Source organism: Callospermophilus lateralis, chromosome 7 (genome assembly GCF_048772815.1).
Source record: "Callospermophilus lateralis isolate mCalLat2 chromosome 7, mCalLat2.hap1, whole genome shotgun sequence".
NCBI classification, from domain to species: domain Eukaryota; kingdom Metazoa; phylum Chordata; class Mammalia; order Rodentia; family Sciuridae; genus Callospermophilus; species Callospermophilus lateralis.
The window spans coordinates 42,384,291-42,398,204 of record NC_135311.1 but is presented as its reverse complement, the minus strand read 5'-3'; the positions used below and the strand labels follow the sequence as shown (position 1 = coordinate 42,398,204).

The 13,914-nt window shown below is 36.6% G+C and overlaps 1 pseudogene; it reads left to right on the top strand.

Annotated features, from left to right (window-relative positions):
- The first annotated feature begins 11,063 nt into the window (after nucleotides 1–11,063).
- On the top strand, nucleotides 11,064–13,397 carry LOC143404227 (nudC domain-containing protein 2 pseudogene; annotated as a pseudogene).
- Nucleotides 13,398–13,914: the final 517 nt, after the last annotated feature.

Sequence of the window (13,914 nt, the reverse complement as noted above, 5' to 3'; positions counted from 1 at the left end):
AGAGCTGACGTCACCATCGCCAGTTTTCGACTGATCGCAGCTCATTCAGTGATACAAAAGGTCGGTGACTTTAAGATCATCTTTCATACAGTGGGGAAATCACATAAAATCTCTCCCTGGCTTTCCAGGGGAGTGATTAACACAGTGAGAGTGAGTTGAGGTGTGGTGGAAAAGCAAAGGCACCTGACCCGCAACTCCTCCATCCACCAATGGTGAAAACAAAACCTGTTTTGCAAACTCTACAAGGAGGGGCTAGTGGAGGGAATCAAAGCCATAAGGTGCTGGTTCCCAAAAGCCGCACTCCACATTCAGGAAACTGCAGGCACCGAGTGCAGTTTGCACTGCCGAGAGGTATCACACGGGGATTTTCCTGGCTGACAGGAGAAGCCAGGGGACTAGAAACCAGGAATTAACCTAAGCTAACAGGTTTTGAGAGACACCAGTGGGGGGACGAGGGAGAGGCCTCACACGGAGTGTTTCCTACAGAGGGCAAAATCTTGGCCCAGAAGGCAGAGCACTACCTACTGGAAGCAAAGAAAATAAAGTCTAACAGTGTCCGTTTTTTTTAAATTCTTTTTTTAAATTTTTTTTAAATTTTATTTTTTTCTACAATTATACTATTATTTTTATAAAATGTAATTTCTATTTTACTGCATCTTATTATTTTTTTATCATTTCCTTTTCTTTTCTATTCTTCTCTATTTCTTTCCTCTCTCCCTCTCTCTTTCTTGGTATGCTTCCTTACCTTTTCCCAATCTTTCCTCTTAAGCATGACCACCCAGATTATGTACAACTTACTAAATGCAAATAGATGAATACTACGAATTGGTCCATAGTCAGCCTAAGCCCTTAACTACCCCCAAGTACTCCTGTCTATTCTCTTGTTAATATCCACCTGCATTTGAGCAATCCCCCCAAAAAAGCTAGCATATACTAACCTCCATACCATCAAAGCACCCAACCTCAACCTAAAATCCTAAGTTCAAACCTCAATTCTATATATGCCATCAAATTCTGTGGGCCTCTAATGAAACTAATGAATTTATCTTAAATCACAATAATACAACATCTCTAAACATTGTCTCCTATCACAAAGGAAAGATATTGGAACTCTAAAAACCAAAAGAAATTTAAAGAATAAAACGAAAACACAGCAGTCAAACAGAGTTTGAAAGCAACGTGAGCACCATAAAAAAACAAGCATAAAAAGGATTACAAACAATGCAGGAAAACTTAAATTCACAGAAGAACCTAGAGGCTTCAGAAAAATGGACAGAGAAAGAACTCAAGGCATACCTAACTCACATGGAACGGAATCTTAGAGAAAACTTTAGACAGCAGGTCCAAACAATGAAAGTATACATGGAAAACGAGTTAAATAGGCAAATTCAAATGGCAAAGAATGTGGTATCCCAGAAGATAGAGATTTAAAAAAAAATCAAACAGTAATCCTAGAAATGCAGGAAACCATAAACCAAATTAAAAACTCAAATGAAAATATTACAAATAGACTACATCAAAGAGAAGTCAGAACATCAGATAATGAAGACAAAGTGTATCAACTTGAAAAGAATATAGTCAACACAGAAAGGATGCTAAAAAATTACCACCAATCTATTCAAGAGATATGGGATGTTATAAAAAAAACCAAACCTGAGATTCATCGGGATAGAAGAAGTTATAGAGGTTCAAACCAAAGGAATGAACAAACTATTGAAGGAAATAATACTAGAAAATTTTCCAGATATAAAAGATGGAATGGATTGCTAAATCCTGGAAGCCTACAGTACCCCAAACATACACAACCGAAATAGACCAACTCCAAGACACATAATTATGAAGATATCCAACATACAGAACAAGGAGAGAATATTAAAAGCTATGAGAGAAAGAAGACAGACTACATTAAAGGGTAAACCAATTAGGTTAATGGCTGATTTTTCATCACAGACGTTGAAAGCAAGAAGATCCTGGAACAACGTATTTCAAACGCTAAAAAATAATGATTTCCAACTAAGGATACTGTATCCAAAAAAATTAAGCTTCAGATTTGACAATGAAATTAAAATATTTCACGATAGACAAAAGTTAAAAGAATTCACAGCCAAAAAAAAAAAAAAAAAAAACCAGCATTGAAAGGCATTTTGATAAAAACACTATAAGAAGAGGAATTAAAAAAACAGCACCCTTGGGCTGGGGTTGTGGCTCAGTGGTAGAGTGCTTGCCTGGCACACGTGAGGTCCTGGGTTCGATCCTCAGCACCACATAAAAATGAAATAAAGATATTGTGTTCACCTACAATTAAAAATAAATAAAATAAATATTAAAAAAAAAACAGCACCCAAAACTAACATTGGGAAGTAACTCATTAAAGGGAAGAACAACAACAACAAAAAAACCAAAAAGGAAAAACGAGCCATATTAAAATAAATAAATAAATAAATAAATAAATAAATAAGCATGACTGGAAGTACAAACAATATATCAAAAGTAACCTTAAACATTAATGGCTTAAATTCACCAATCAAGAGACACAGGCTAATAACCTGGATTTAAAAAAACAAATCCAACCATATGCTGCCTTCAGGAGACTCCTATGATAGGAAAAGACATACACAGGTTGAAAGTGAAAGGCTGGGAAAAATCAGACCATTCACATGGACCTCGGAAGCATGCAGGAGTGGCCATACTCATATAGAATAAAATCAACTTCACACCTAAGTTAATCAATAGTTATAAATAAGGCCACTATATACTGTTAAAAGGAACCATCCACCAACAAGACATAATAATTATCAATATGTGTGCACCAAACAATGGTGCTGCAACGTTCATAAAACAAACTCTTCTCAATTCAAGAGTCAAATAGACCACAACACAATAATTAATGATGACTTCAACACACCACTCTCTTCATTGGACAGATCCACCAGACAAAAGCTGAATAAAGAAGCTATAGAACTCAATAACACAATTAATAACCTAGACTTAACTGACATATATAGAATTTATCAACCATCATCAAGTGAATACACTTTCTTCTTGGTAGCACAAGGATCTTTCTCGAAGACAGACCATATATTATGTCATACTGCAACTCTTAGTAAATATAAAGTTGTGGAGATAATACCATGCATCTTATCTGATCATAATGGAATTAAATTGGAAATCAATGATAAAAGAAGGAAGGAAAAATCCTGCATCACCTGGAAAATGAACAATATGTTACTGAATGATCAATGGGTTAGAGAAGACATAAAGGAGGAAATCAAAAAATTCTTAAAGATAAATGAAAATATAGACACAACATATCAGAATCTGTGAGACACAATGAAAGCAGTTTTAAGAGGAAAATTCATTTCCTGGAGTTTATTCCTCAATAAAAGAAAAAAACCAACAAATAAATGAACTCACAGTTCATTTCAAAACCCTAGAAAATAAAGAGCAAAACAACAGAAAATGTAGTAGAAGGCAAGAAATATTTAAAATCAGAGTGGAAATCAACAAAATTGAAACAAAAAAAATTATTGAAAAAATTGATAAAACTAAAAGTTTGTTTTTCGAAAAAATAAATAAAATAAATAATTTTATTTAAAAAATAATTTAAATAATTTTATATTAAAAAAATAAATGAAATTGACAGACCCTTAGCCATGCTAACGAAGAAGAGACAGAACTCAAATTACCAACATACTGGATGAAAAAGAAAATATCACAACGGACACTACAGAAATACAGAACATAATTAGAAAATATTTTGAAACCCTATATTCCAATAAAATATAAGATAGTGAAGATATCAATAAATTTCTTAAGTCATATGACTTGCCCAGATTGAGTCAGGAAGATACACACAATTTAAACAGACTAATAACAAAGGAGGAGATACAAGAAGCCATCAAAAGACTACCAACTAAGAAAAGCTCTGGACCGGATGGATATACAGTGGAGTTTTACAAAACCTTCAAAGAAGAATTAATACCAATACATTTCAAGTTATTTCAAGAAATAGAAAAAGAAGGAGATCTTCCAAATTCATTCTATGAGGCCAACATCACCTTGATCCCGAAACCAGACAAAGACACTTCAAAGAAAGAAAACTACAGACCAATATCTCTAATGAACATAGATGCAAAAATCCTCAATAAAATCCTGGTGAATTGAATACAAAAGCATATCAAAAAAAATAGTGCACCATGATCAAGTAGGATTCATCCATGGGATGCAAGACTGGTTCAATTTACAAAAATCAATAAATGTTATTCACCACATCAATAGACTTAAAGTTAAGAACCACATGATCATCTCAATAGATGCAGAAAAGCACTCGACAAAGAACAACATTCCTTTATGTTCAAAATACTAGAAAAACAAGGGATACAGGATCTTACCTCAACATCATAAAAGCTATGTATGCTAAGCCTCAGGCTAGCATTATTCTGAATGGAGAAAAACTGAAGGCATTCCCTCTAAAATCTGAAACAAGACAGGGATGACCTCTATCACAACTTCTATTCAATATAGTTCTTGAAACACTGACCAGAGCAATTAGATAGACAAAAAAAAATTAAAGGCATAAAAATAGGAAAAGAAGAACTTAAATTATCACTGTTTGCAAACGACATGATTCTATACCTAGAAGACTCAAAAGGGTCTACAAAGAAACTACTAGTGCTAATAAATTAATTCAGCAAAGTGGCAGGATATGAAATACACACACAAAATCAAAGGCATTCCTGTATATCAGTGACAAATCTTCTGAAATGGAAATAAGTTCAACCACCTCATTAATAATATCCTCAAAAAAAAATAAATAAATAAAATACTTAGGAATCAACCTAACAAAAGAGGTGAAAGATTTATACAATGAAAACTACAGAACCCTAAAGAGAGAAAGAGAAGAATACCTTAGAAGATGGAAAAATATACCCTGTTCATGGATAGGATGAACTAACATCATCAAAATGGCAATGTTACCCAAAGTTCTCTATAGGTTTTATGCAGTGCCAATCAAAATCCGAAGGGCATTTCTTGTAGAAATAGATAAAGCAATTATGAAATTCATATGGAAAAACAAAAGACCCAGAATAGTAAAAGCAATTCTAAGCAGGAAGTGTGAGTCAGGCGGTATAGCAATACCAGATTTCGAACTATACTACAGAGCAATAGTAACAAAAACAGCATAGAACTGGTACCAAAACAGGCCGGTGGACCAACGGTACAGAATAGAGGACACAGAGACCAATCCACAAAATTACAAGTATCATATATTTGATAAAGGGGCTAAAAGCATGCAATGGAGAAAGGATAGCATCTTCAACAAATGGTGCTGGGAAAACTGGAAATGCATATGCAAAAAAATGAAACTGAATCTCTTTGTGTCTCCACGCACAATAGTTAACTCAAAATGGATCAAAGAGCTTGATATCAAATCAGAGACTCTGCACCTGATAGAGGAAAAAGTTGGCTCCAATCTACATATTGTTGGGTCAGGCTCCAAATTCCTTAATAGGTCACCCATAGCACAAGAGTTAATAACTAGAATCAACAAATGGGACTTACTCAAACTAAAAAGTTTTTTCTCAACAAGAGAAACAATAAGAGAGGTAAATAGGGAGCTTACATGATGGGAACAAATTTTTACTCCTCACACTTCAGATGGAGCCCTAGTATCCAGAGTATACAAAGAACTCAAATAATTAAACAGTAAGAAAACAAATAACCCAATCAACAAATGGGCCAAAAATCTAAACAGACACTTCTCAGAGGAGGAAATACAATCAATCAACAAATACATAAAAAAATGCTCACCATCTCTAGCAGTCAGAGAAATGCAAATCAAAACCACCCTAAGAATCCATCTCACTCCAGTAAGATTGGCAGCCATAATGAAGTCAAACAACAACAAGTGCTGGTGAGGATGTGGGGAAAAGGGTATTCTTCTACATTGCTGGTGGGACTGCAAATTGATGTGGCCAATTTGGAAAGCAGTATGGAGATTCCTGGGAAAGCTGGGAATGGAACAACCATTTGACTCAGCTATTGCCCTTCTCAGACTATTCCCTGAAGACCTTAAAAGAGCGTACTACAGGGATACTGCCACATCGATATTCATAGCAGCACAATTCACATTAGCTAAACTGTGGAACCAACACAGATGCCCTTCAATAGATGAATGGATAAAAAGAATGTGGCATTTATACACAATGGAGTATTATGCAGCACTAAAAAATGACAAAGTCATGGAGATTACAGGGAAATGGATGGCATTAGAGCAGATTATGCTAAGTGAAGCTAGCCAATCCCTAAAAAACAAATGCCAAATGTCTTTTTTGATATAAAAATAGCAACTAAGAACAGAGCAGGGAGTAAGAGCAGGAGGAAATGACTAAGATTAAACAGAGACATGAGGTTGGAGTGAAACGGAGAGAAAAGGGAAATTTCAAGGAAATGGCAGGAGACCTTCATTGTTACACAAAATTACATATAAGAGGTTGTGAGGGGAATGGGGCAAAAAACAAGCAGAGGAATGAATTGTAGTAGATGGGGTAGAGAGAGAAGATGGGAGGGGAGGAAAGGGGGGATAATAGAGGATAAAAAAAGGTAGAAGAATACAGCAGTCACTAATATGGCATCATGTGAAAATGTGGATGTGTAACCGATGTGATTCTGCAATCTGTAATTGGGATAAAAATGGGAGTTCATGATCCACTTGAATCTAATGTATGAAATATGATATGTCAAGAGCTTTGTAATGTTTTGAACAACCCATAATAAATAAATAAATAAATAAAAAATAAAAATGCTATAAAACATGGCAACTATTTGGAATTTGGCTTTCTCACTCTTAAAATGATAAACAATCATTTTTTTTTTACCTTCTGTTCAAACTGTTCATATATGATAAAATCTGTGAATTACCAAAATAGTTTTATTTTCTTTGAGATGACTTCATCATGTCTTTCTTTATTAACAATAGAACTAAGTTTCTTTACAAAAGGAAGAACTAAGCTTCCATAAAATTGCAGTTTCGAGTTTTCAGGATCCTATCTTAATCCAATGGCCAAATAATTTATTAAATATTCTAATATTTAACATTAAATATTATTTTTTAAAAAACAGATGCCCTAATATTAGCCCCTCTATTTAGAACAAATAAAACTTATAATAAATATTTCCTTAACCTAAAACAACATTTTATGTTATTAAGAAGGCCCACAGAAAATCATATAGCTTTGTTTCTTCATTTGGTAAAGAGACACCAGATTTTTTTGTTGTGTTCTATATTTTTAAATTAGCTCAGTACAATTGTGAGACTGCTCGGGAATTGTCAAATTAAAGGGGTAACTAAACTACCCTGAGTTAAATTTGTAGAAATAAATAATTTTAATAAAAACATTTTCAGTAATAGTATACTTTATATGAATACCTAGGGAATTTGTTAATTATTCTGCATTGTATAAATATATTCATCCCTAATGGAAAGAAACATTGATTATATTCTAAGAAATGTTGGTGTAGTCTACTCCAGTAAATAATTTCACACATTTTTTTTTCTGTTATCATTGGTGGCCATAATTAGTTGCCACAGTATTTTAGTATCATTTTCAAATAAGTTTTTGCTTCTCTGTTTTAGTTAAATGAGGCTCTGATACAAGCTGAATTCTAGAATTTTTGCATTCAAAAAAAAAAATTACAGTTTATATGGAAAAGACTATCTCATGTATTTTGAACTCCTAAAATTAAGAAAGTATATTATTGTGTCAGACTTCCATGTTGACTTTTACAGTTGACTGAGTCATCATGTCTAGACTTTTATTCAGTCCAGAAATGAACTCCATAAAAACATACTGGTGATCAATTATCCAGAAAAACAAAAATTACCCAAGATTAAGCAATTGAGAGTAGAATTTAATAATCACTCTTTGAAATAGTGTTAATAGTATTTTTAAGAATGTATTAAGAAGTTCTAATTGCGAGCCTTCAATTTTGCAGACTTGGGTTTGGGAAAATGAAATAACATTTTTTAAAAAAAATTCTTAATTTAAGTGTTGTTGATCCCCTCTTTCTCCCCTAGACCTTATTAGAATTAGAAAATAAACACACCTTCTCCGTGATATCTTACATTTTAGGGCAATAAATTCATTCACATACATTCAATATTTTTTTCTTCCTGTTTACCAGCATATAGTTGGACAAATTCATTGTTAAACCAAGGCTGTATCTCAAGAGTCACACTTAAGAATGACTCTCATTTAATTAGGCATAGCAAGCCCACTATTTATGGAGAGTCCTGGTTGACTTAACATGGGGTTTGTGAAAGGCTTTGTCCTGTGACATATAGAAATGTCACTATCCTGGAGCATGTAAACCCCTCTGGCTTGAAATCTTCTTTGCAGGGTTCTATATTCATGACTGATCCTGTATGCATTTCTTAAAACTAAAGGGATATTTCTACATTTGTAAAAATACAAGAAAAAAGGAATTTACCCTAATTAATTAGTGTAAAAGGTGAAATCTGGCTGAGCAAGTTTCTAAAGACTGTTTTTTTTTTAGGTTCTTCATAGAAAAGGTAATTTCCAAATGATGTCTGAGATTTGGTTTCAATATTTTCAGGCAGAAGTCAATTCTCTGGTATTTGTACTTGCTCAGTTCTGAAAGTCTAGCTTTACAGAGCAATCCAAAGATTCTTTGTATAGTTAATTAATATTCTTCAAAATCTGTATACAACAAAGGAGAACAAATCTAAATTCACTAACCTTCTTGTGCTAGAGGACAATTTTTGGAGATTTAATTGATCACAAAATGAGAAGTCCAAAAATTACTTGAAATTTAGTTAAAGTTAAAAGATCGTTTTCAATGTTGTGCAATAAAAGGGAACCTAAGGGTTATCTAGAGAAGGAAGAATTATTTATTATTGACCACCAACAGAAGAGGCCCAGCGGCCAGCCAGACACATCGCCCCGCCCCGGGTGGGGGAGGGGCAGAGCCGCCGGGCACCTGCAAGTTAGGCGGACCCGCGATCCACCAGCAGAACAGGCACAGCAGTCCGCAGAGCGGCAGAGACACCCCCTGAGCCTGCAAGATAGGCAGACCTGCGACCCAAGGGCAGGTCAGGCCCAACAACCTGCGGAGGGGCACAGCTGCCCCACAAGCCTGTTAGGTAGGCTGAACCGTGACCACCGACAGAATAGGCCCAGCGGCCGGCCAGACACATCACCCCGCCCCGGTTGGGGGAGAGGCAGAGCCGCTGGGCGCCTACAAGGTAGGCAGACCTGTGACTCACCAGCAGATCAGGCCCAGCGACCCGCAGAGCGGCAGAGCCACCCCTGCGCCTGCAAGGTAGGTTAACTTGCCACCCACCGGCAGGTCAGGCCCAGCAACTCTCGGAGGGACACAGCTGCTCCACGCGCGTGCAATGTAGGCAGAACCGTGACCACCGACAAAACAGGCCCAGTGGCCCGCCAGACACATCGCCCCGGTTGGGGGAGGGGCAGAGCCGCCAGGCGCCTGCAAGGTAGGCGGACCCACGACCCACCAGCAGAACAGGCACAGCAATCCACAGAGCGGCAGAGCCACCCCCCCGAGCCTGCAAGGTAGGCAGACCTGCAACCCACTGGCAGGTCAGGCCCAGCAACCTGCGGAGGGGCACAGCTTTCCCACGCGCCTGCAAGGTAGGTGGAACCGTGACCACTGACAAAACAACCCCAGTGGCCCGCCAGACACATCACCCCGGTTGGGGGAGGGGCAGAGCCGCCACCAGCGATTGTTAGGTAGACAGACCTGCAACCAACAGACAGAACAGGCCTAGCGGCCAGTGGAGGGGCAGAGCTGCTGCTCACGCCTGCAAGGTAGGCAGACCTGTGACCACCGAAAGAACAGGCCCACCGAAAGTACAGGCACAGCGGCCTGCCGGCGTGGTAGGCACATTGCCCCAATTGGAGGAGGCGCAGAACCACCGCGAAAGACTGCAAGGGAGACTTTGCAAATATACAAGAGCAATATAAATATATAGGCGGAAAAATCAATAACACAACAGTTTCACCAAGCAGAAAGAAACGCGATCAGTATGAAAAGACAAGGAAAGAAAGGACCACAAGCAATGCAGGTCAACTCAACTTTAGAAGAGGTAATATCTGCAGCAGATGGAATGTCAGATAAAGAATTCAGGATATACATGCTTCAGATGATCTGGAGTCTCAAGGAAGACATTAGACAGCAAAATCAGACAATGAAAGACCACTTCGACCACTTCGACAATGAATTACATAAACAAATCCAAGAAGCAAAAGATCAATTATACAGGGAGATAGAGGTTATAAAAAAACAAATAAACAGAAATCCTGGAAATGCAGGAAACAATAAACCAACTTAAAAACTCAATTGAGAATACTACCAGCAGAGTAGAACACTTAGAACATAGAACATCAGACAATGAAGACAAAGTATTTCAACTGGAGAAGAACATAGACAGCTCAGCAAAGCTGTTAAGAAACCATGAGCAGAACATTCAAGAAATATGGGATAACATAAAGAGACCAAACTTAAGAGTCATTGGGATACAGGAAGGTATTGAGGTCCATACCAAGGAATGAGCAATCTATTCAACGAAATAATACGAGAAATCTTCCCAGACTTGAAGAATGAGACAGAATCCCAATCCTAGAAGCCTACAGACGCCGAATGTGCAAAATCATAAGAGATCCACACCTAGACAAATTATAATGAAGATGACCAACATACAGAATAAGGAGAGAATTTTAAAAGCTACAAGAGAAAGGAAGCAGAATATATTTAGGGGTAAATATACTCTGTTCATGGATAGGCAGAACTAACATAATCAAAATGGCGATATTACCAAAAGTTCTCTATAGGTTTAATGCAATGCCAATCAAAATCCCGATGACATTTCTTATAAAAATAGAGAAAGGAATCATGAAATTCATATGGAAAAATAAAAGACCCAGAATTAGAAAAATAATGCTAAGCAGGAAGTGTGAATCAGGCGGTATAGCGATACCATACTTCAAACTATACTACAGAGCAATAGTAACAAAAACAGCATGGTACTGGTAGCAAAACAGGCAAGTGGACCAATGGTACAGAATAGAGAACACAGAAACCAATCCACAAAACTACAACTATCTTATATTTGATAAAGGGGCTAAAAGCATGCAATGGAGGAAGGATAACATCTTCAACAAATGGTGCTGTGAAAACTGGAAATCCATATGCAACAAAATGAAACTGAATCCCTTTCTCTCGCTATGCACAAAAGTTAACTCAAAATGGATCAAGGAGCTTGATATCAAATCAGAGACACAGCGTCTGATAGAGGAAAAATTTGGCTATGATCTACGTACTGTGGGGTCGGGCTCCAAATTCCTTAATAGGACACCCATAGCACAAGAGTTTATAACTAGAATCAACAAATGGGACTTACTTAAACTGAAAAGTTTTTTCTCAGCAAAAGAAACAATAAGAGAGGTAAATCGGGAGCCTACATCCTGGGAACAAATATTTACTCCTCACACTTCAGATATAGCCCTAATATCCAGAGTATACAAAGAACTCAAAAAATTAGACAATAAGATAACAAATAACCCAATCAACAAATGGGCCAATGACCTGAACAGACACTTCTCAGAGGAGGACATACAATCAATCAACAGGTACATGAAAAAATGCTCACCATCTCTAGCAGTCAAAGAAATGCAAATCAAAACCACCCTAAGATACCATCTCACTCCAGTAAGATTGGCAGCCATTCTGAAATCAACCAGTGCTGGCGAGGATGTGGGGAAAAGGGTACTCTTGTACATTGCTGGTGGAACTGCAAACTGGTGCGGCCTATTTGGAAAGCAGTATGGAGATTCCTGGTAAAGTTGGGAATGGAACCACCATTTGACCCAGCGATTGCACTTCTCGGACTATTCCCTGAAGACCTTAAAAGAGCATACTACAGAGATACTGCAACATAGATGTTCATAGCAGCACAATTCACAATTGCTAGACTGTGAAACAAACCCAGATGCCCTTCAATAGATGAATGGATATAAAAAAATGTTGCATTTATACACCATGGAGTGTTATGCAGCACTAAAAAATGACAAAAGCATGGAATTTGCAGGGAAATGGATGGCACTAGAGCAGATTATGCCTAGTGAAGCTAACCAATCCCTAAAAAACAAATACAAATGTCTTCATTGATATAATGAGAGCAACAAGAACAGACCAGGGAGGAAATGCAGGAAGAAAGGAGAGAAAAGGGAAATTGCATGGAAATGGAGGGAGACCCTCAATGTTATAAAAAATTACATATAAGAGGTTGTGAGAGGAAGGGGAAAATAAACAAGGAATGAAATGAATTACAGTAGATGGGGGTAAAGAGAGAAGATGGGAGGGTGGGGGATGGGAGGGAAGATAGTAGAGGATAGGAAAGCTAGCAGAATACAACAGTTACTAAAATGGCATTATGTAAAAATGTGGATGTGTAACCAATGTGATTCTGCAATCTGTATTTGGGGTAAAAATGGGAGTTCATAATCCACTTGAATCTAATATATGAAATATGATATGTCAAGAGCTTTGTAATATTTTGAACAACCAATAAAAAATAAAATAAATAAATAAATTAAAAAGAACAATAGGGGCCGGGGCTGGGGCTCAGTGGTAGAGCGGTTGCTTAGCACCTGCAAGGAGCTGGGTTTGATCCTCAGCAACACATAAAAATAAATAAATAAAATAAAGGTATTGTGTCCTACTTCAACTAAATTTTTTTTAAATAACAAAAAAAGGAATTCATCTTCAAAAAATGAAGCTGAACTCAAAAAGAAGATTATGCTAAAGAATCTATAAGAAATGTTACTTTTGTGGGATTTTAAAAGATACCCTCTAATTTTATTTTGTTAAATAAAAAAAATGATGTTGGAATTGTGAAGTGTGTGAACAATTAGTGTAATGAATTCATAAATTTATTCCATTGCCCAATATTAATGTCAAAATTGATATTGAAGGTGTGGCTTGGTACAGCAGTGTTGGCCAGTCGTTGGAGCACATCAGCCCCAGTTGAGGAGTGCAGTAGGGTAGTTCTATGAGAGACGCCTTGGAGGCAAACTCTTTGATTCTACAATAGCTGATGAGGGAACGTGGACTTTGGAGGACAGAAAAAATGGTTCGTATTGTTCTCACAAAGACAATGAGAGATGCGGAAAATTGTTGGACTTCTCTACTGGAATCTGAGTAAACAGCTGATCCTTGGGCACAAGTCCAAATGCAGAGGAAAATTTACATTAGCGAGATTCCAAAAAGAAAATCCTGGTTTTGAGTTCAGTGTAGCAGAAATCTCAGAAAACTATAGTAAAGATGGACCAGATTTTTCAAACCTTGAGAAATAACTGCTTTTCTTTTTTTTGCTATATTCTATGGATCCCAGCAGATGTTGCCAACTTAAAGGAATAAATTATGTGCTAGAGGAAAAATATGGATGCTGGCAGTTAAATTGCAAAATACATTTAAATATGGTTCTAAAAATTGAATTCAAATATGATTTACATAGGAAACATTCAATGGGAACTCTCTGTGGACATATGGTATTTTTTGGACTTATTTGTACTCAGCATTGGGTTTTATACACTACATTTTACCAGTTTCATATTTAAATGCATTTTTACTACAACAACAACAAAATATTGGGGTGCTGATCATATTAAATTAAAGGGTACCTTCTTGAAAAATAAAGTTTTTCTTTTGATAAGTGTGATGCAGGAATAAAGTTCAATAAACTTTTCAGAAAGAGAAAAAAATGATATTGTAACATTAAAAAGAATATAACTATCCTCAATAGCATTTTTGGTGGCATTTGAAATAGTATCATTGTAGGCAGAGACAAAATTTATGAAGAAGATAAAAAAA